The following is a 22,706-nucleotide window of genomic DNA, read 5'->3' on the forward strand; positions in this document are numbered from 1 at the left end:
CATTTTTACTCTTTTTCATTTTAAGATTTAAAAAAAAATACTTACTAGTAATTTCTTATTATGATTGTCTGGGACATTCTATAAGATGTCTTCTTCCTTTGCATTAGTTCAGTAAGAAGACATCTGAGGTATTTTCAAAGTAAGAAAAACGAAAGAACTGCAGTTAGGGAAGTGGAGAGGGGAAAAGGATAGAACTGCACATGAAAGCACATTATTTGACCCAAAATAAAACTATCAGTGGTGTTTATTGAATCTAGTATCACAACAAGAAGATTGAAAAGAATATGAGAAACTGAGTGAAAAGATAACCACTTCTTAGAACTAGCTGAGCATAAAAAGAAAACTCCTTTCTTGTTTTTGTAGCTTCTAACGTCTGATTAGAAGCAAAGTCCTAATCTTGTGCTGCACTTTAGTTTGATTCCACACCTTCCATATGAGCACCTAATCATCTATCCTGCATTCATTCACACTGAGTGGACTTCTCAAATGTTTACCATATGCAAAGCTCTAGAAAACTAAGGGTATGCAAAAACAGGTCTGCGGAGGATACACTAGAAAGCCTCCCCCATTACATTTTCACAAGATTGAAAGAGAAAAGGAGAACAAAATACAAAGCAAAGTTAAATACTGAATAGTAAATAGCTGCCAGAGAGAAGACTAGAGTTAAGCTCAAGGGAGAAAGAAATGGCGTTCAAGAGTGGTTAGAAAAGAAGGGCACTGCCAGTGCAATGGGGGTGGTGATACAAAGACAGACATTCTAGAAAGAAAGGAGCTATAACATAGACCCTTGGTGGGGAGAGGGGGGAAAATCTGCCAACTCTTTCTCGTACTGCTGAAGGCAAACAAAAAGGATGCCTGACTTGTCTGCCTGCTCTCTGAGAAAGTCCAGCCGTTCTCTGGAAAGCAGAACGCAGGCCTCTGGAGCAGAGCGGAGCCTTGCAAGCTGATTAAAAAAACATGGACCATGAGAGTAAACACAAAGCTCAAGAATGTCCTGCTGTGTACTTTGTGGTCAGCCGAGTACTGTTGCTCTTTCAATATGCAGCTATTATCCACAGCTGCTGACTCACGTTCCTGAACTGCACCCACGTCTTCCATTTTGTAAGACTCTTCTTGCAGGCTCTCTCCTTCCTGCGAGGGTCTGATCTGGGTTTTGAAAGGGAGAATCCCAAGAGGAAGAATGGAAGAAATCCAGCGGGAGTATCCTAAGAGCATGTGTTCCAAGGGAACCATCCAAAAGCCACATGGCATTTTATGAAATACTTACTTTGAAAACCACCCCATATCTACATCTACCATATTCTGTTGGTTAAAGTAATCACAAACCCACTCCAAGTCAAGGTACAGTGGCACTGATTCCACTCAGAGCAAGGAAGTTGAGGAATTCAAGACCACATGTTAAAACTAACAGAATCACCAACATTTTCTTTTGAATAAATGACTTAATTATGGAGTTACAGTGGCCATCTTGCAACCAGGAGGGAAAAGATAGAAGACTCACAGAGACATCATCTCTAACAACATTGAGCTAACGAACCAATCAGAAAACTGGCACCTCCAGGCTCTTGATGATGTGAGAAAAATTGACTCCTATTTGCATAAGATATTTACAAACTATTTTATTACTTGTAGGCAAAAGAGTTCCTAACCAATGTGTTGCTCCAAATATAGGCAATGTAGAGGCAGAATACGTGAGTAGATCTGGGCCTGGAAGAAGTCTACTCATATAGAATTAAGAAGCTACATAAAAACATTTGGGACTTTCATTAAAGCTTCTGAGTTTTCATCAGCTCTGGCTAGGCCTCAGAGAATTTCAGAGCGAAGCAAATTTGTAACTGACTGATATAAATTTGGGATATAAAACTGACACAAAAATGCATTATCCTTAAAAATTGGTAGAGCGCTTAATGACTACAAAGCACTTTCTGGTATTCAGTCTGATAATTGAAAGAGATGATTTACACTCTTATTCTTATTCAGTGTCAAGCAACTGCAGTGTAAGAATGAAGACATTTGCCTCCTCCAAGAAGTTTACCCTTAGAAAAAAACAGGCTGGAGGAGCCAGTAAGGATTCCAACAGAAGGAAGACAAGTCAAGTACTCTTTCAAATGGAAACTTGAGAAAATGGTCAAAGACAGGGTCTCCTACTTCTTTCCACATTGAGATCCCTCCCTCCCTGCTGTCTCCATGAGGGAACCAAGAAATAAAGAACCCTTACAGACACCCACGCAGTTCCAAGAACTGTTTTCTGTGCTCACAAACCTGAGTTTGCTGTAATATCTTCTTAACTCATGGAGCAGAGCATACTGCCCCTTACAAAATGTGTTTTTAAAAATGGAAATCAAGTTTAGGAAAGCAAATTGGTTTCTCTTTCAGAAGCATTATCCAGGGACAGTATCTAGCAATGAATTTTGAGCCTGCAAACACTTACTTCAGAAGTTGCTCTCGAGTTTAATAAAGCTCCAGTATCCATCGTGTGCTTCTGTGATATATGCAGTGCTCTGGACTCACAGGTTACAACACAAAATGCAGTGACTGTTCTCAGAGAAGCGTCTGATTCTCATCAGGCAATGTGATTCATTATCCCTATGGACATTTCAGTATGAGCTCAGACCTCATACCACAGGACTCTCCTGTGAGAGAGCTTCCTATATTGACTTAGTGAAGGCCAGCTTTCGGCTTGTGCCAGATACGTGGTGAGACACAGCCTAGAGCATCTGGACTGCATTCCAGCTAATTCTCCTTCCAACACACAGCTCTGTGGGCACCTTGCACCTGGGAGACCTCCAGCATTGATCTGGGGAAACCCTGCTCACTAGATCTCTAAGAAGAGGCACTCTGTGCTAGCATGCTCCACCTGCCAGTGGTTATCCACTAGATCTTTGCTAGGCCTCAGAGAATTTCAGAGAAAATTTCAGTGAGGCCTTGAAATGCCCTCAGAAGTCCATGTCAGGCTTCTAACCCCTCCTTTGTGATATATGGACTCTAAATCCTGGGCCTGGTGCCTTGAGCATTCTAACAAAACAAAATGACTTTGATTCATGGTACAGTTTTGTTTTTGAAAGTAAATAAGGGAGCACAATTGCAGTGCTTCTAAAGCTTCCACTTCTCTCAAATTTTCCATTCTGATGTGATGTGTTAAGCCCATCCTTAGTGAACCCAGCTAGTCATTATCATCACTAATGACAAAATAGAGCAGATGTTTGTTTGGATAATGATGCTGACTCAGTAATCCAGAGGGACCATTCTTTTTTTTTTTTTTTCCTTCCAGGGATCAAACTTACAACCTTGTGCTTGCCAGGCATGCGCTTGTGCCACTGAGCTGTAACCCCAGCAAGTAACCATTTTCATACAGAAAGGAGCTGCAGCCAGTGCTGTGCCTGTGATCAGCTGCTAACTCTCAACAGGCCAGAACTGCAGCTCATTAAAAAATGGAGCTGTGATCGGAGTCCAAAGAGGTTCTCAATGTGGAGCTAGACTGCCTCAAACAATCCTACCGGTAGAATTAATTTTCAGACTCCCTTGGCAGAAAAATGACTTTCAGAACTTGGACAGTAAGAGGCCTGGGAAGGACGAATTAGGTAAAATTTAAAGTACTATCAAAAGTGGAGTGTGTGTTCAGAGAATTGAGATGCAGTATGATCCACAGCTGAGTATATTCACAGGGCTTTGGAGTGCCTTGAAGAGGGGTGCCCTAGAGTGTGTATTCCTACTGTTCGCCAGCTTACTCATCTGGAGGGGCTCTATCAGAATGCAAACCATTTACACGCATTCAAAGTTGAGATACGCTGCCCGCTAATATTCTTCCCTGAAGGTGGAGATCTGTAGGCAAAACTCCAATTTATAGGTGGAAAGCACAGATCTAGAGTCCAACTTACAAGTTTATTGTGTCTCTAAGAGCTTTAACAATTTCTTTTAAAGTAGGTTTTCTGGAAGGGAAAAAGATTTGAGTAGTTTTTCCGTCCAGAAGCTGCAGGTTTGCTTTAAATTTTTTTAAATCTAGATTCCTTGTCTTCTTTCTACTTACTTTCACTTCTACTTCAGCACCACCATAAGGTAATGAGAAGTATACATTGGTGGTATGTCAGTACAGATGCACATTTGTAATTTGTCTCTTTAGAAAGATATTATCTCATATTTTGGGAGGAATACTGTTTTGCTGTTTTCCTAGCAATATATAAACAGGCTGTATTCTAAGGACTTCAAAAGATCTTGTAGACATTTTGTTTGCAAGGCCTAGAAAAGTGTGCATGTTTAGGGATTATTTATTTCCAGAATCAGTGTATTGTTGCAGTAACTACCAGCGACCCTGAATGCTAACCAAAGCAGTCTCAGCACGTCAGCTGTCACAGATGCTTAAATTGGACTTGAAGGTGAAGGTTCAAGGAAGGAGGTGTCTTCCTTGCTAATTCTGGCCATCTGGTCTGAATCTGACTCCAGAGAGAAGCAAGCTGGCAGGTGACAGCTTGGAACATGGCTGGTCTTTGCAAATGCCACCCAAACCTCTTCTGTGTAATTGGTACCTGAATTTGCATAGATTTGCATGAATTATGCCTCCATCAGAATCCTTTTGGTGCCCATTTAGAACTAAAATAACTGCACTATTTTTAAGATGTCAATTCTGGGTGACTTATTTCTTCTCTTCTTTTTCTATTGGGGGGTGTTACCACCATTTATCGGTTGATCACTCTATTAGAGTCCTACAATCATATCTGCTCTGTCCATGAGAAAATCACTCATTTAATAAATAAGGCCTAGGCCTGTCCATTCTAGGCATGGGCCTTAAAGCAAAATCTGAAAGTTTTCTTGAGCTAGAGGGCGACTGGAAGATTGCATGGATTTGGAGAGTGATGGAGAGGCAAAGCTGGACACAGAGAAGGCAGAACCTTGTGGGAAAACCCACAGCCAGCCAGTGGAAGGGAGCTGGCTTGAATCAGTGCATCCCCTTCTACCCAGCTGCCATATGCTGAATTCAGGCAACTGTTTGTGTATCTACCTCCTCCTTTAGGCAGGGAGCAGAAAACAATTGTAAAGGTAGGTGGGATAAAGGATAGCTTGGAATTTACCCATTTGGCAATAGGCCCTGCCTCTAGTTTCTTACAGGACCTACCTGACAGTATGTCATCTTGACTCACTCTGCTCCGATTGCTGACACTACTGCTTTATTCTCACCTACTTGAAGGCTTTGGCAGAAGAGCAGAATTCAGCATCCTCAAACCCACTTCTTCACACTAACATGAGACTTTTTGGGTTTTTTTTAATTTTATTTAAGGAGAAAAAGAAAAAAAACAGAAAATGGGTACAAGTTATACAGAATTTCAGAAAGAATAAACAGTAGGGAATCAATAGTTAATAGGTTACATATTGTCATCTTAGAAATAGTTGTTCAACTTACAAAATTAAAGCATATAAAGTGGACTTTCAAACAGTGAGACTGCAAACAGTTTTGTTCAGTGATCCAACAAAACTCAGTAATATGGTTATCTATCTTATACACTTAAATATACATGCAGTTATGTCCTTTAGAGCACTTTCTTTTCCTCTCTTTTGTACAATGACAATTACACATTTTCGGTTTTATTACTGCCACAATTCTTATTACTTTTTTTTGAAGAGAGTAAAACCAAATGTGACATACCAGGACAGAGTCAGTCAAATCAAAAGGAAGGACATAATAGATAATGTAAAAACAAAATACAAGGTGTTCAACAATGGTTACCATACTGCCTCTTGCTATCTTAAAAAGAATTGCCTACATCATCAGTTATAATAAAATTGAACAAAGCAGTAAAGAATAAAACCAAAACATTGGAGACATTACAGGACTTTAAAAGAAGATAATAGTCAAACCAGAATGGGCGTCATAATGAATCTTATTGTCTGCACAGTTGTTGCCTATACTTTCAAACTTGGTACTATTAAGCAAAGCAGAATAGGGGAAAATCAGTCAAAACAAGATGGTGAGGGAAATACAGGGTTTCAAATCAAGTTAATAGGAAATCAAAGTGGGTTACTATAATGTATCCTGCTATTTTTATTTTTCTCTTAATTAAAAAGATGAAAATAAAAAAGTAAATAATTTTAAAAAGGAGATTGAGATAAAAGAGGGCATAACAACAAAACAGCGCAGGTCAAAGCATAACCATTTAAGCAAAATAGAGTTTCACCACAAGATATCCTGACATAAAAGTAGTTACCATTAGTGTCTCTTTCCTTGAAATCTTTGAGTATAACTTCATATACTGTAGCACCAAACATATCAAGACAATGTAAAACCATTCAATACCTGCAAAACAGGGTATTTAGAACCAACTATCAGAAAATGAGCAATAGTTTTTGTATAATCTCCTTGTCTATAAAAGTTTTTGCTTATTTTATCACATATAATAAAATCCAATTAGATGCAACCTGTTAAGACCAATGCAGACAGAAGAATAAAAGCTTGATGGAGCTTCAAAACAAGATGATATTGAATCAGCACTAGCTATTATAATGTCTTGTTTTCTCCAAAATAACTGTTCCTACCATCCAATCTTCTCTGCCTCATTTCTGTTGAGCTCTTCTTCTGTCGTTTGTTGTCAGTTTGTCTTTTTCATTTCACTTTCTGCTCCATTCATTGTGTCCTCTCTACCACTATTTCTGGAATCTTGGTATTTTTCTTTTTTTAGAATGTCCTGCAGTATTCTCTATAGAGCTGAATTGGTGGTTGCAAATTCCCCTTGTTCCTCTTTATCCTGGAAGCACTTGTTTTTCCATCAATTTCTAGGGACATTTGTGCAGGATATATCAATCTTGGCTGGAGGTTATTATCTTTCAAAGCTTGAATTATTTCCCCCCATGCTCTTCGTGATTTGATGGTTTGTGCCGAGAAGTCTGCTGTAATTCTGATGGGTGTTCCCTTGTAAGTGATCTGTTTCTTGTCTCTGACAGCTTTCAATATTGTTCTTATATTGGATTTCTGGAATTTTGATTATTATATGCCTGGGTGTAGCTCTGTTTGGGTTGTAGGTGGCTGGGGTCCTGTATGCTTCATACATCTGAGTATCTTTACCTTTTGCTAAATTAGGGAAATTCTGCTGGATTATTTCTGTGAATAGCCTTTGTAATTCATTTGTTTGTGTCCCTACTTCTTTTATGTTCTTAATTCTTAAGTTATAGATCCTCTTATCATCTTCTAGCCTTTGTATTATTGCTGTTTGTTTTCTTGTTATTTCCAAGAAGTTTTTCATTTCATGCTCCACATTACAATTCTTCCCTCCAGTTCAGATAATCTATCCTTAGTTTCTTTCAAGCTGTTATGCCAGCTTTCAATACAGTTTTTAGTTTCCTGGTAATCTCTGTGAACCTGATTCACATATTCTATGTTTTCTCTATTTTCTCCATCAAACAATTCTCCCCTTTTTTTCTGTTTTTCCATTCCACCATCTGTTTTTTTCTTGGGTGGTGCTTAGCATTTCTGTAACTATTCTACTTATACCTTGCTTTAGGTCGTTAAATACTTCACTTTCGAACTCGTCTATGAGGCTCCGGAGATATCGCTTTACGTCTATTGGTGCCGTGTCTGATATTGCATGTTTTCTGTCCTCATTCTCCTTTGCATTCACCTTTCCTGGATCAGTGTTCTCAAGGTTGAGATCTCCTATTGAGGATCTCCTACTGTGCTAACTCAGCCCTGGCTTCTCAACTCAGTCTCTCCAAGATCAAAGGTGGCTTCCCGGAATTATAAGTGGATGCTCCTTTATATAATCTTAATTCCTAAGATTAAGAATCATTAGTCCAAAAGCTGTAAGATTGATCTCAGCTGAATAGCTATTTGGTCCTCAACCCTCAAATCATTTCCTGAAATCCCAAGGCTGTGTCTTTCTCTCCAGCAAAAGAGCCTTAATCTGGGGGCTGGTGATTTAGCTCAGCGGCATAAGCGCTTCCTTGCAAGCAGGCAGTCGTGAGTTAAATGAAAAAGACCAAAAAAAAAGAGCCTTAATCTGAGACAACTGAGAATTCTCAAAACTCAGGAATTTATTAGAATACACTGCAATAGTTAAGAGAATCCTCATATATGCCCTGAACTCTATTCCCAAGACTGAACTCAGAAAAATACAACCCCCAAGTCTATGTTAAACTGGAAAGGGGCATTCCATCTAAACACAGCAACATAGAAATGACTGTATCATACTAAGTACTCTCTAGTCACACTGAGGCAGATGTTGTGTGAACTATATAACACTGTATCCATTTTCTCTACCAATGAAAATAACTCCCAGGTCAATCTGAATACAGCAACACCAGAATTTGAGCAAATTTATTCCCATTTTTCCCAAATTTATAACCTCCATCTCCCATCAAAAGAAAAAAAAGTAAAAGGAGAGTTGAGGGGCTCAAGCTTGTTCTCTTTCCCCTGATCTAAAATAACTTGGCTTTGCCTTTAAAGCTCCCCCTTTCACAATGGGGTGAGGAGGACTCATCAGAGGCTTACTGAGCTGCCTGGAGTAGGGATAGCTCTGTTGAATCATTTTACATCTCCAGGAAGAATGCTTCTCAGTTAAAATCTCTTGTATTAAATTTCCACAGCTATGGCATTGTCTAACTTCCTACAGATGGGTTTATAGAATTCATCTTGCTGAGAGCTGAGTTGTTTCTTCAAGATGGCTGATCCTGGTTTTCTGGTTCTGTTTTTGGTTGTTTTGCTTGTTTTTTTTTTCTGAGTCTGAGATAAAACCATAGAGAGACAATTCATTATCTCCCAAGTAATGCTCTTACCATAGACTGGAAAACATTTGCATTGCAGCCAGTTAATCCTTTGTCTTTTACTTTCCATAGAGATAATTCACCTTCCTACCAGCCTACATGCCAACAGGAGACAGTAAAAACTTATTTCTACTGATTCTCTCCCAACAAATTCAAGCTTTATGTGTTGCATGATTAAGTGGCAACAAGCTGTCTCTTTAGAGGATCAGGCCATTCTAAATGTCTGGGGCATCAGTGTCAGCCTATCTCTAGTTCCTGGCTCAGCCATAATGTATTCTTCACATGAAGAGTTTCACAACAATCCTATAAGGCAGAAGCAATTTTATTTCGAATCAGGAAGCTGATGTTGAATGAGCTTCAGACACTTGCCCCCATCCTCAGAGTTATTCCGAAGTGACTGGAGTCTGCATAGTCCTTCCTATGCCTCTTACCACTTCTTTACACCCACAGTATTGACTCAACTGAATGCATTGTGAAGAGAGTTTTGCTTTCTAGGTCCCTATCACTTTAGCTGCATTGCAGACACAGCGAGAGGTTCTCAGGGAGAGTGAGATAACCCCAGAGGATTCCTGAGGCCTGTTTGGCCTGCATCTAAAAAGACTTCTTGGTCCTCCTGAGCCCCAAACTCCAAGATACAGCAACAAAACCTATCAGCACTGAGCTGTCTAACACCTCCTCTTTCAGCTTAGGCGGCTCAGCTAGAAGCTGACCAGACTAGGTAGTGATGTGTGTGAAACCCAGGGCTTTGTATTTACCCCGGAAGTCTCCTGAAAGACAAATACTGTAATCGCTAATCACCTCCCAGGCTCTCCAGACTTCCTGTTTTCTTTGGTGCTTTATCACATCTTCTGCTCCCCTGTGTAGGATTATGTTTATGTTCACTAAAGAACAAAGCTGAAGGTTTAGGCACAATAGTTTTCTTTTTCCCCAGGTTTAAAGCAATTCATAGTTAAGTTTCTTCTTCAGCTTATTTATAAGATCTATGTTAAATAGACTCCCTTTTGTTGGACACAAGTTCTATCTTAGTACTTACGGTCACCTGTGGGGCACAGAAGTTAACAAAGAAGATCATAATCCATTTGTTAACATTTTAAAACTCATGAACAAAATGTCACACTTTCCTAAGCAATCATCAACCTCTTTAATTTTTATTTTATCCCTTGTTCCATTCATCTCTAAAGAGCAATGAATCACTTGGTAATTTGCCTTGAGACCCAGGTTGGTATTGAGATGGTTTAATATCTCCTTTACTTAAGCTGGTAAGAACAATTCTTAGAATTAAATTCAAGCATTTTGAGATATGAGGTGGTCATTGTTACAAGTCCTTGTGGGAACTCTAATCTCAAATCTCATCTTTTACTCTGCTACATTTTTGATATTTTTCCACCATAGCTGCCTTTTTTCCCTTAGACTAACACTGTTCAGTTATATTAGAAACAATCACAACAGTGATTAGGTACAATATCTCTATTGGCATCAGAATTTACAGATCTTGAGGGAAACTGTCTATACGTCTAGTACTTCTTATTGAAAGCTCGTTTAGAATCATTTTTTTCTCTTTTGTGTCTTTAAAAATATAAAAAGTGAGTTAAATGATATGAAAGGTTTCTTCTAATGCCAATTTGTGAATCTGAGAGTGTAGCACACTTCTTCAAAAGCTCTGATTATCATCTTTTAGAAGTAATTTTTAAATGATCTAACATATTTTCATCATGCCAACATATTTATAGCCAAATCTGTTTCTTTTTCTTTCTTTCTTCTTGCTAAAATGTAATCCCAGGTGGTTGAAATAAATGTATTTAGTAGGGGGAAAAAACCTACCTTTTCTTCACCCATTGTAAGGTGCATGGCTAACTTTCTTACAACAAAAGACCAATTAACAAAAGGAAAGCATGGCAAATGTACTTAACCAGAGATTTACACAACATGGAAGCTTTCAGAAATGAGGATCCAAAGACACAGGGAAAACTGTACCTTTGTATACTTAGTTTCCACAAAGAATTTTCAGTCACATAGAATAACTAATAAACAAGGAATGTGACTTAAGGGTAATAAACTGGGATAAGGAAGGGGCTTAGCCATGCTCATTTGGATTCCTCTTGGCCTACAGATAAAAGACACAATGCCTCTGAAATAAGAGTCATGTGACCATCATTCAGGCAAGGCAAGTCACACAACTCCTTCAGGAGCATCTTTTGAGGGAAGAAAAAGAGGTCAGTGTAATCTTCTGGCTTCTGTAGCTTTCATAATTGCCAAGATATTATATTTTGGGGTACCATATCTGAGCCCCAGAAATTCCTTTCTTTTTCTTTCTGATACCAAAATTAAATGAAGTCCTCATAGAAAGAAAACTACAGACCAGTGTCTTTTGGTACATAAATACAAAATTCTCAGCAAAACAGTAGCAAACTAAATCAAGCAACATGTCAAAAAACTGTACAACATGCCAAAGTTAACACTGTATTAGGAATATAAAGTTAGTTAAGATCTGAAAGTCAATTCACATAATATACCTAGTCAATAAAGAAAGGACTAAACCCACATGATTATCTAAAAATATACAGAAAAGGATAAAATGCAGTATCCTTTGGTGATAAAAACATTCAATAAACTAAGAATGAATGGAAATATTTTATTCAATCTAACAAAGAAAATTTATATCCATTTCAGAGCTAACATCATACTTAATGCTAAAAGGAATGAATGTTCTTTTCTTTCAGGTCAGAAACAAGACAAAAATGTCCAGTGTTGCCACTTGTGTTGAATGGTCTACAAGAAATGCTTATCAGGGCATCCAAATTAGAAAGGAAACAGTGAAGCTATCTTTATTTGCAGAGGATAAGGTAATGTATACACAAAATCCTGACTAATCTACTAAAAAGAAAAACAGAGCACATAAATGAATCCAGTAAGATTATAGAATACAAGGTAATTATACATAAATTAATTGTATGCCTATATAGTTATAATGAACAATTTGAAACTAAAATAAACAATTCCATTTACAATAGCATTAAATAATAAAATACTTAGAACATTTAATAAGAGAAGTTCTCAAAAGTTGTAACAGAAAACTGATATTCCAAAAAACTACAAAAACATTGAAAGAAATTAATATATACTACAATAAATAGAAAGATATCCCAGGGGCTGGGGATTTAGCTCAATGGCATAAGCACCTGCCTTGCAAGCAGGCAGTTGTGAGTTTGATCCCTGGTACTGATAAAAAAAAAAAGAAAGAAAGAAAGAAAGAAAGATATCTCATGTTCATGGATAGGAAAAATTAATATTATTATCTAACTTGATCTATAGATTCACCACAATCCCTATCTAAGTCACAGTGGGCTTCTTCGCAGAAAATGCTAAGCTGATCTCAAAATTCCAAGGAAAAGTCAAGGGATTTAGAATATCTAAAAATTTTTGAAAAAGATTTAAAGTAAAAGGATACACATTCTCTAACTTCAAAACTTACACTAAAGCTATAGCAATCAAGCAAGTGTAGGTAGAGCTGCAGGCTCACGGCGGGCCTGCTCCTGTATGACTTCTGAGGTACTGCTGCAGCTGGGCACAGAACCCCATGGTCGGGTACCATCTGGTCCATGTCACAGAGCAGGATCCCTTGGGTTGCAGGGGCAGAACCTGCAGGGCTCCCAGGTAGAACTGCTCTTCAGCAATAGTGAGAATGGGAGCAATGTTCCAGCCTCAGTTTCTGTTCATAATGGTGACATGGGGGAAATGCTGCTAGACGCCCAGCTATTCTGGATGGAATAGCTCTTAGAGTTCTCCCTGTGACAGCCCACCTAGCTCACAGACACCTAAAGATGCTTACAGAGCTTTTGAAACAGATACACTTAGCATTGGAGGAAAAAAAAAAAAAAACAGCAGCTCTCAATGAGAGAAATATTATATTGAGGGAAGGAAAGAAGTTGAAACCATCTTAAAGAAAAACTCACATTGGATATGCAAGTGGTGAAGCTGATCAGAAAGTAAACCCCTTAGGAAGTTCCTCATTAAACAACAGAAGTCACATCTACCCTTAGCGTGAGAAACATGAGCGTTGCAAAGAAAGGGGGCATTTTCTCAGCAGAATCTCTAAAGGTTTTAAGGTTTTTCTTTGTCTCTGCTGCTGTCTCGTTTACTAACCCCTGGATTGGGGATCTGCATTAGAAGGCATCTGACAACCTCCAGCAGCACTTTTTGATGAAGAATTGGGTGCAGCTTCGTTCACACAAGTAGGGATTTGTATCTGAGCTTGTGACGGCTAACCTGAAAGCTCTCATGATCCTTGGGTGGCTGCCCCAGTTGTCTATTTGTTCTGTAACGCTGCATTCCTGAGTGGTAAAGTGAAAGAAGAGGCACTAAAATCATGCTGATCTATAATTATACTTACAGGATCAATTAATAAGCATGGAAAACTGACATCTACTTTAAAAATATATTAGTAAGTTTTCTTTGGATCTTATACATAAGTAGTATAAACAATTTTGAATATACTAGTAATGATGCATGTAGTATTTTATAATGTTTAACCTTAATTCAGCTAAAGCACTATATTTCAGAGTGGATAACATTGATATTAAAATCACTACATTAAGAAGTTTGCGCAAAAGAAATATCGCGGCCTTATAATTACACTGTTGTAGAATATGTTTAATTTAGATGCATGCAGATTGTCTCTAAAGACCACTTAACTGTACAAGTTATTCTTAAGTAATAAATAGGAAACAAGATACAATTACAAATTGCACTATAGTTGGTACACCAAGCAGTTGTTGCATGTTCAGTGAGAGGACTCCATCTGGTCACTTTGAGTGGTCAGTTTCTGACAAAGGCACCTACTCAGTATCATTTACCTTCATTACACTGGATAGCTGGATTGAATCCTATTATTTGTGCTCAACTTTTGTGTACTTTTAGAGTTAGCTTTTTTGTAAGCAAATCTGTGTTACTTTAGAAGACTGGAAACAGAAAAAATAAATTATTTCCAAATCCTTTGGGGATTATTGTACCGATATAGAGTTAAACTGAGTATCATGAAAATTTCTTAATTAAACCATGCATGCTCCCTAGTATGTTGTTCTGTATTTTTTCTGCAGCATCATTGTTAGAACGGCTGCATCTTTGATACACTGTGTATATTATACTGTATTTGTTTCACCTTTCCCTTAATTCAGGTATATTAAAATAAATGTAATATTTTAACTTTAGAAAAAAAAGTATGATACTGGTATATGATAGATAGACTTCTAGAATTAAAAGTTCAAAAACAGACTTCTTTCTGTATGGTCAGTTGATTTTCAGCAAAGGTGCCAAGATATTCAATGGGGAAAAATAATTTTTCAATAAATGGTGCTAGGACAAGTCAATATCTATATGCTGAGGAATGAAAATGGATTACTATCTCAATCTATATACAAAATTCAAATCAACTATAAACTAAATGCAAGAACTAAATCTAAAACTCTTGATATTTGGAGAAAGACAGAGTTATGGGACTCAAGAAAGAAAAGGCAGGACACTGGCATGGGAACAGCCAGACCCAAACCTCTCCCCAAGGATCAGTGCCATTTGTGGACTGTGGGTGGGGGGAGAACAAGGCCCTACCAAGAAGCAAGCCCTCCCTACAGAGCAGCACCATACACAGGCCTCTGCTGCTGTGGGGACAGCAGGCCCCAGCCCCTTCCAGCACACGGGCTGGGAAACAGTCTCCTCACCCTCTGTAAGTGACAGGCTGATTGAAAGAACCAAAGGCTTCAGTGATAGCTGTTGGGGTGAAATGCAAGTAGATGCTTGTAGTGTTTTGGTGTTTCACTGACCTGATATCTGTTTGAAGGATAGCACTGCATAGTGTGGCATCTGGGGGCGGGTTGGGGGGGCCCTTTCTGAGGGTGGTGGCCACTTTTGATTCCCTATTGCCTTGCTTTGAAGTCCTACATTGTTTTTATTGTATTTTAGGGTTGGGTTTTATTCTCTTTTGCTTTGTTTGATTTTGTTATATCCAATGGCATGAGCATCTATTTCAAGAATATATTATGCAAGATATATTATGGTAGCCATATCAATACTACATATTGGTAAAAAGAACAATCCACAAACAAGCTTATAACAATTGTTCAAAAGTTTATCAATACTCTATAACGTTCATTGTTTATTAGAATAAGGTTGAAAATTGCTTGGTATTTTTTAGCTACTTTATATGGTAGTAAATTAGAAAATTATTAGAGCTGGGCATGGTGGTGCATGCCTGTAATCCCAGCACTTAGGAGAATCGTTGCAAGTTCAAGACCAGCCTGGTCTACGAAGTGAGCTCATGGCCAACCTGAACTGCATAGTGAGATCCTGCCTCCAAAAAAATTATTAGATTCTTGGAATATTTGTTTTATATATTCTGTGATATATTTTAATTGCATAGGAGAATATATTTGCTATGCTCTTCAGGTGAATTTTTTGTTATTATATAGTAACACATTCCCCAATTTTTCTATGTTCTTATATTCTAGATATGTCTCACTTGAAAGAATATAGTAACATTCTTAACTGAAAGTGTTAAAACTCTTGAAGTAAACACAGTGTAAATCTTTGTAACCTTGAATTTAATCCTGGCTGCTTAGCAAAACCAAAAATATATACAAAAAAATTAATAAAAAGATTATAAAATCATCATAATCAAAAACATTTGTACTAGAAAAGATATAATCTAGAAAGTGTTTTAAATTTTTAAAATACTTTCTAGATTATATCCTAGTATAAAGTATTTTTAAAAAGTATTGAAAGTATTTTAAAATGAAAGTATTTTAAAATCATATACATGAAGAATTATTTGCATTAGAATACAGAACTAATATAAATACTTATTCATATCTAGAGTAAAGAACAAATACTGAGTAATGTATCTCAACAGTTTTCCAAAGTAGATGTACTAATTGATCAATACATACATTCAATTATAAGCATAATTAGCTATTAGAAAAATGCAAGTCAAGCCATGTTCACATTACATCTGCTAGGCAAGTATTGTTTAGGATACAGAGAAATTTGGACTTTTATACATTGTTGGTGGGAATGTAAATTTATCCAGCCACTATGGAAAACAGTTTGATAGTTTCTGAAAATTACAGTATAACTTAGCAATCCTACTCTTTACACATAAAATAATAAAAACATATGAAAGAATTTTCAGTGGGATAAAAGACACAATGTAAAGTAAAAAATAGCCTTTTATTCCAAGGACATGGAAAGGAGTCCATGACCATAGACAGTCTGGTTTCCTCTACTGGAACATGGGGTATGGAATATACATACAACCTCTGGCCGGGGTTGGCACTTAGGGTGGGCATTAATGATTGGAATTTTCCTTATGCACAAACAGGAAGGGGAGTTGCAATTAAGGCTGAGGAAGAAGCAGGAAGTGGTAGATTTTCTCGCTTTGGCCTTCCACCACATTAGACCACCACCATAACTGTACAATAATTTATTCTAGGGCAAGAACTTTTTATTCCTGTCTTTGTATTGTTAGGAAAAGGGTGAAGTGTCTCTCTTACTACTTCCTGCTGAAAGGGGGTTTAGGAAGGTTGACAGGGTGACGGTTGAGGCCCATGTGGAAGCTGGTACCAAGTGTTCAGCCAGGACAGCTTTATCATTGGTGAATGTCTGCATCTTAGGCTGGAAAAACAAAGACACAAGGTGCTATGTGGAGACAGGCCACTATCATATTTAAGACAACCAGGGAGACTGCAGACATAGTTACTAAAGTCCTGTTACAGAAAATCATCCCAAGGACTACAACTAAAATGGAGTGGCCCCTACCCAGTCTTCCTCAGAACTTCAATGGGGAGAGAAACTAAGGCAAAGTTTAGAGGCTGCTGTGGGTGAGGGAGGCTGTTGTGGGTGAGGAATGGGGAGAGAACAGTGCAGGGGGCAAAGAAATCTCTGGCTGAGAAAGCTGTGGGATTTGGTATGAGAGATAGCAGGGAAGAGCCATAAAGACAGGAGCTGCATCATCTAAAGGGGTCCAGTGGGGAGGAAGGAGAGTTCCTGGTGGAGCAGAGCAAGCCAGAAGTATTTGGGCCATCACAGAAGACAGAGTGAGAGAAGGACACACCCTTAGAGTGAAAAAGGCCTAAAAATGAAGGGTTCTGCCAACTTGCCACCATTGTGACAAAAGCATAAATAAAAGATCAGCTTTTTTCTTTTTATAGCCTTTTAGAGGCCAAGAGCACCAAGGTTATGAACCAGGCAGCCCAGAGGTGTGTTTTTCGGGGGACAGGAAGTGGCCCCATGATTGAATTATAAGTGAGCTGAGAACAACTTTGCCTCAGGACATAAGAGCTTTAGCTCCCCACCCCCAAGGAACATGGAAGCTGTCCTGGGTCACACCTATCAAAAGAGGTCACCACCAGTTTTGAAAGTGTGACATGGAAAGTCCTAACACTCATTTTTCTCGGCCAATCACCAAAGAGTATAGGGCAGTGTCCCAGGGAACAAAAATAACAGTTTTGCCTCAGGCTGTGAAGACTAAGGAGCATGAAAACTGATATTCCTGTTCAGGGATGGCAGGATAGGTTCTCTGACGCAAGCTTGTGAACCAGGAACAGAAACAGAGAACCCCAGATGGTAGCTCACTTGTGTTCAGTGAGGAAGGTCGCTGTTGCATGCGGATTAGTGGCAGCAAGTAAACAGTCCCAGCAGAAAAGAAAGGTGGTTCTTAGGCAGGAGAGCCCCGACAGGGGGGAATTTTAGGAGCTAAAGTACTCTGCCATCCTAGTCACCACACGATTATGAAAGAGTATTTGGTGCAATAAAATAGAGAATATAAAGTAAAAAATAGCCTTTATTCCAAAGACGTGGAGAGGAGTCCATGACCATAGACGGTCTGGCTTCCTCTACAGGAATGTGAGGCATGGGGTATACATATAACCTCTGACCTGGGCTGGTGCTTAGGGCTGGCATTGATGAGGTGAGAGGAGCTGACTGGAATTTTCTTCACGGACAAACAGGAAGGGGAGCTGCAATTAAGGCTGAGGAAGAAGCAGGAAGTGGTAGGTGTTCTCACTTTGGCCTTCAGCCACATTAAACCACCGCCATAATCGCCATAACCATATAGTAATTTATTCTAGGGCAAGAATCTTTCAACATATTTTCACACAGTTTATAAATGATTTTTATAACATTTATAACATTGTGATGAATAAGGCAGACTGTCAACTTGATTGGATTGGGATTTACCCAGGGAATTAGTAAAGCACACCTCTGAATATGTTAGGTGGATCAAAGGCATGACATTGGAATCTGTATCTGTTCACCTGCTACTTCCTTCTCTGGCACTGTTCCCCTCCTCTGCTCCCCAGCCACCATGAACTAAGCATCAGTTCACTGCCATGCCCTTCTGCCATGATGTCTCTACTTTGGAGTTAGCTGACCAGAGACAGAATCTCCAGAAATCCCGAATTATACTTCTTCTTCTCTTGTTGTGGTGGTTATTGGGTATTGTCACTCAGCAATAGAAAAACTAAAACAGAAAATAAATACCAGAGAAGTAGAGTCATTGTTGTGCTTATACCCATGTGCTTTACAGTCCTTTGGAGCTAAAGGACTTTGGAAAGGTTTGGAGATGAAAGTTAGAGAAGCCCTGTGCGTTAAAGCAGGTATGGATGGGTGATTTTATTTGGATTGTAGAAGAATCTTGATAGTAATGTGGACAGTAAACACCAGGCTGAGGAAGTTTAACTTGGGAACAAGAGCTCCATTGCCAATTGGACTAGACACTATGTGTGTTACACTATGACCAAAAAAAAAAAAAAATGTGTCTACATTTTGCACATATCCTGAGGCTTACAGGACAGATATTAAAGGCACTGGACTTACACATCTAATGAGGAAATTTCAAGGCAGTCCAGTGTTTAGGCTTTGACATGGTTACTTACAGTTGCTTTTAACCAGATTTATAGGGAGAATTGGGAGCACTAAGCAGAGCAAAACAATTTGAAAACTTGAACTATGGTCCAAAAGGAGCCACGTATAAAGTTGGGGTCAAAGAAGGTGTGGTTGCCAAAGAGATTTCTACCATTATAAAGAAACTAAAGCTCTTAGTACAAGAACAAGAAGAAAGATACTTTAAGGGCATCTCAGAAATCAGCAAAGATCCCACCCATCACTGGCTCAAGGATAACGAATTATAAACCTCTCATTTAAAAAGATTCCTTTGGACTCCTGCCAAGGAAAAGTAATTGGTAGTTGGTCTCCTAGGTAATTTATTCCAAAGGATTTATTTCACTCAACTTGCCCATCTAGGCACTCACAGGCTGCTGCAGTCATGGTCCCAAAGGATATGACTATTGATTCCAGTGACAGAAGACCTTGGCATTGTCCCCACAATACTGGTTTTTGGCATGCAGGATACAAGAGTTATAAGGTCGGTGAGCCTTCCTCCCAGAATTCAATGGAAGGCCTTGGAAACTAGTCAAAGAACATGTGAAAGAGCATGCCAATGTTTTTGTATTTTCATACTTGGGGTGAGTTATTGATGTAAAAGAAACCTCGCTTTCAAATGGTATAAAACAAAACAGCATTTTGTCTCCAAGATTTGTCATCATTAGGAAGCAGCAAGAAGGAACCACTTGAATAAGTAGTTGCATAAATAACAGACTAAACAGTTTCTTCCTGAAAACCTTCTCAAAATACATACATATGGTTCTTCATACACAGTCCTATACTGCCTCTACTACATCTAAATCTCTTAACCCTAAAGCTAGACACGACCCAGTTTCCTCGGGGTGATCTCAGTTTAAACCTGTTAGCACAGCATCGTTACTAAGAACTCCCCTTTTCACTTGTGTTGGTCAGCTCTGCCATTGCGGGGACAAAATTCTCAACACACATAACTTAGAGGAGGAGAAATTCAATATACCTCACAGTTTCAGAAGAGTCATCCCATAGTGGTTTGACACTAAAAGAGGAACATCACAGCAGCAGAGCAAAGCTGCTTAGTTCATGGTGGCTGGGAAGCTAAGTAGGGTAAGGGATGCCAGAGATAAAGAGAAAAGAAACCACATATAGACCCAAGGTCATGCTTCCATGATGCACCCCAGGAGGTGTTCTCCATTAACCCACTAGGCAGCTCTCAAGTCGCCAAGTTGATAATCCAGTTTAACTATCAAAATCTTTTTGTCTGTTTTGATGCTAAACTATATAGCCACCTTGTCTATTTTAAGTCTTGTGCACTTTATGCTATTACTTGATTAAATGTTTGACATCCTTGTTAGATATTAAACCTCATAAAAGATAGAAAGTGTCATTTTACCAGCCACAGTTTTATTCCCAGCACCTAACACAATGCCTGGAATAAAATAAATAATAATTACCTGCCAAGAAAACAACCCCCACTCTTCCATGGGCCAGTGACAATCTCCGACTGGGAGGAGAACCAAGAAGCCAACTTGCACCCTCGTGTGAACCAGTGGCAGTGATGGGCCAGTGGAAAAACCAAGAAGCCAACCTGTAACCCTCCCACAAGACAGGCAGCATGTGGACTAGGAGATAACCTGCTGATTTGGAGGAACACAGGATGAGATGATACCAACTGAAACAAAAAACAATGTGATACATACATTGTTTGAGTGACTCTGTGGGCCTAAAGCCAATAGCCTGAGTATTGGCTGAGAGGATAACAATGTGCAATATAGCAACTATGGAGAATTTCCTTTTGTCTTGTTTTTGAAAGCCAATGTTGTTCTCACTGTTTTGTTTTGTTCTATTTGAGTATATTGTTTTATTCCCTTTAAAATAAAAAAATTAAAAATTTAAATAATTATTTGCATAATGAATGGATAAATGAATGAATGAAATAATTTTTTAAATCATCACCATTCCTATTTGTAGCCTTGAGGTTTTCTTCTCTTCAAATATTCCTTCCTTGGCGCCAGTGATATAACTCAGTGGCACAGCACCTGCCTGGCAAGCATGAGGTCTTCAGTTCAATTCCCAGTACCAAAAAAAAAAAATCTTCACTCCATAAAAGTGCTCCTAGAATTTGATTTTTACCCTAGCTTTACAATTAAAATACATTGGAAGGAGAAGCACATCATAAGATAGTCCTGTAACACAAGCTCCTTCAAAATACCAAAGTGGACCTTTGTAGACCAGAGGTAGAAAGAAGGCCACACCAGAAAGCAAGTCCAGTCTAGGAACAAGCACCATGTGTGGGCCACCACTGGACTGAAACAGACAGACCCTTCCTGAGTGCGGGCTGGCAAACAAGTACTAACACCCCCTATAAGTGACCAGCTTATCCAGAAAAGTACAGGCTATAGGGGCTGGGGATTTCGCTCAGCGGCATAAGCACCTGCCTTGCAAGTGTGCAGTTGTGAGTTCGATCCCTGGTACTGATAAAAATGAAAAAGACAAAAAAAAATTTTTTTAAATACAGGCAATGATGACAGCTGTGGAGGTGAAATGCAGCTGGATGCCTGTGGTGCTTTGGTGTCCACCAACACTGCAGGTCTAGGGCCAGAGGTCTGATCATAGGTTCAGAGGACAGTGGTATGCAGTGTGGCATCTAGAGAGGCCCGATCTCCTCCTGAGGTTTGCAGTTGTTGGTTCCCTATGGTCTTGTTTTGGAAATCCTATATCATTTCCATTGTTTGATTGTGTTGGGTTTTATCTTCTTTTGTTTTGTTTGATTATGTCAAATCTGATGGCTGGAGCAGCTATTTCAAAGATAGCAAAAAATATTATGGTAGCAATTTTGGATTCACTATTGGCTTGAAGTTCTTTATTGCATTCATTGTTTTGTGTTTATTGTTTTTATTCTGTTCTGTTCTGTTCTGTTTGGTTTTTACTATGTCTGAAGTTATCTTCAGCTATTTTGAAAACATCAAAAGGCATTATGGTAACTATTGATGATTCTGTAATGTTTTGAAGTCCTGTATCTCTTACACTGCTTTGTTTTGATGGATTTTGTGGTTTCATTCTTTTTAAAAGAAAATTTTTAAAATATCAAAGTGTACTTCTGTGGGAACCAGTGAATGGAAATTCTCTTGCCCTTAAAAAGATAACACTGGATAAATCCAAGATATCAAGTTGAGAAAAGAGTAGCACTAATTGAGTAAAAATTCACACTAAAATTCCCAGATGTAAAAAGAAAGCTCTGCCACAATAACTTGCTAAAATATAGTTTTAGAAAGGAGCCAGTACAGCAAATTCAAGTGTAAGTACAAGCATTTTCCATTTTCTCTACTTGTTTTTTGGCCTTCATTTGATTTCTCTGCCATTCATCTCGGTTTAGATTCAGCACAAAAAAGTCATCAAATCCCTAAGTCATCACATTTCCCTGCATTTTGCTATATTTTTCATAGATATGAGAAATAACTTGCAGAGAAGTTTTCCATATTCAAGACTGGAAATTACAGTTCAGACTTTACAAGAACAAAATCTGGTAATGACACACTGTAAGTTTATGTATCTATTTGATATAAAATAATTAAAAATGTAGAGACTATATGATCTTCAGCATATTTTTAGACTACATTTAGTCATATTTACAGTACCCAGTAGCAAATGCAGACAAATCTGAAAGGTTTTCTGTATGTTTTACAGTTAAACTTGATACAAGTTATTTTGCATCGTGGAGCAGGTAGCCAGTGTTATAAATTCAAGGACTGGTTCAAGGGGAAAATTAGGTACAGATGGAAAATGTCCATAGAAGAGATTAAATATTGTTAGCAAGGGTGATAAAATCACACAAATGGTAATTGGGTCAGTTCAAACATTGGCCCCTCAATAAAACAAGAATACTTTAAGAAGAAAACAAAGTAGGTTGCTCTTCCCAAGTTATTTTGCCTCTTACTGTTCTCTGAATTTCTTTTGCTGTTCTCTAGATTGCAAGACTAAAAACAGGAAGTGAATTTTTAGTACTTCTCAATTAAACATCCCAAAGCAAGAAAAGTCTACTGAAAAGCTACACC

The 22,706-nt window shown here is 38.4% G+C and overlaps 1 pseudogene; it reads left to right on the forward strand.

Moving 5' to 3' along the window:
- The first annotated feature begins 12,282 nt into the window (after positions 1-12,282).
- On the forward strand, positions 12,283-12,946 carry LOC100726860 (BCL2/adenovirus E1B 19 kDa protein-interacting protein 3-like; annotated as a pseudogene).
- Positions 12,947-22,706: the final 9,760 nt, after the last annotated feature.

Source organism: Cavia porcellus, unplaced genomic scaffold, assembly GCF_034190915.1.
Source record: "Cavia porcellus strain 051 isolate PalLab524CR breed Dunkin Hartley unplaced genomic scaffold, mCavPor4.1 scaffold_26, whole genome shotgun sequence".
Classification (NCBI taxonomy): domain Eukaryota; kingdom Metazoa; phylum Chordata; class Mammalia; order Rodentia; family Caviidae; genus Cavia; species Cavia porcellus.